This window comes from Oryctolagus cuniculus, chromosome 12 (assembly GCF_051225735.1).
Source record: "Oryctolagus cuniculus isolate XC-2025 breed Fujian yellow rabbit chromosome 12, ASM5122573v1, whole genome shotgun sequence".
Taxonomy (NCBI): Eukaryota; Metazoa; Chordata; class Mammalia; order Lagomorpha; family Leporidae; genus Oryctolagus; species Oryctolagus cuniculus.
Window position 1 is genome coordinate 112,868,781 of NC_142878.1, and position 1,723 is coordinate 112,870,503.

Consider the following 1,723-nt stretch of genomic DNA (forward strand, 5'->3'; position numbering starts at 1 on the left):
AAGACTATGGCTAAATTATTTAATAATATTTATAGAGCATTACTTCTCTGGATAGACATGTTTCTTATCAGTACTCAATTAACACTAAAAAAATTGGTAGTTTTTAATCGCAATTTATGATTGACTGATTCATGAATAATTTGGTTAGCAATTTAGATGGCATAATTACCAGCTAAAAGAAGAATCTGGTAACTGCTCATTGCACAGTTCTGTCCATTCATAATCCTAAACCAAGAGTTTGATAACATATTCCACTTAATTGGGATTATATGTTTTCATATGTGGGATTGGGCAAAAAAAGGTGCACAGTTATCAAGCTTTTGACTTTTCCTTTTTTGTAAGAGCAGCTCCATGATTTGGGGTCTAGTTAGTACAATACAGAGAACAAAGAGGAAACATACAAAATGGCACTTAACCAGCAATGCCAGTGCTCATCTCATTATGGCTATAACCAAAGATATTAATAATTTTTGTGTTACTTGATTTTCTTTAGCACCAAACCAAAGCCATTAATTTGACTTGAGGTATTTACACAATACGTACACAAAATACTTTTCATAAGTAATGTTACCTTTTGAAATATTGGAAATCTAGTATCTGTGGTTTGTAGTTTGACTTAGTGGGACAAGAAAATAACAACATTCAGCAAGGGAGGGTTATACTGATACTAAAGCTCTTAGAAGTTCAAAATGCATTCCTCTCCCTTTGTACTTACCTCAGGCCACACGACGTCCTGAGGGCATTCATTATGAGAAAAATGTCAATCACAGCTTCCATAACTTACTTTGGAAGGAATTATGAGAAAGTAAATTGGAAGGTGAGACTTCATCTTTGTTTTCAAGCAAGTAGTCTGAAATTTTCTTCTTATAGAAAAAGTTTAAATCAGTTTATTATAAATATATCTAAACCATTAAATTTTGCAGCTTTCAGGTAAAGTCCAGCACACTGTTCACACACGTCTGCAAGAGGTCAGTAGAGATCATCTAATCTTAAATCATGACATCATCCATTCGAGTCCTTGACGTAATCCCTCTCCAGTAAGAGCACAGCAGGCCTGGGTATGCCACTGGTGATCTTTGATAGAAGTCAGCTTCAAAAACTGACTTCTGCTACAGCCATGCATTCTTTAACATCCTGTTTATTAGCAAAAATCAGTAATCCTCCTTTCCTTAAGTCCTCATGTGCTAACATTTTATAGAGTACTTCTCTAGTTACAGAAATCCTCTCTGTACTGTCCGCAACAACCATTACAAACTCTGCGAGTATAGTAAGTGTCTCAGGAAAAACGAAGAGATTCCTGGCCACCAATATCCCACTTTAGGAAGCATGTATCACTGTCATGTATCACATGAATCACTGTCTCTTCTACATTACTTCCTGTTGTAGGGGATGCATGTATACAACTTCATTCATAGAAAATTGGTAACAGACGGTAGTTGTCCCTGCATTATCCAGCCCAACAATTGTAACTGTGCTCCTGGTGATTGAACAGTCTCCATACCCCGGTGAAGAGAATTCCCTTTCTCGGGCAGCGGCCCCCTCCCTGGGCTCAGGCGAAGGGGCAGAGAGACGCGCTGGAGCCTCTGCCGCTGCTGCTGCTGCTCCCGCTCCCACGCTGGTCGCTGGTCCGCTTCCAGGGACAGGAGGGAGGCTGAAGCCCAGGCCATCCTGCCGCTGCCACCTGGCTCGCGGACATCGCCGCTGCGTTGTCTGCGGGGAGCCT

At 40.4% G+C, this 1,723-nt stretch overlaps 1 pseudogene; it reads right to left on the reverse strand.

The window, feature by feature from the left end:
- Positions 1 to 979: 979 nt before the first annotated feature.
- Positions 980 to 1,513, reverse strand: LOC127485653 (ADP-ribosylation factor-like protein 5A pseudogene; annotated as a pseudogene).
- Positions 1,514 to 1,723: the final 210 nt, after the last annotated feature.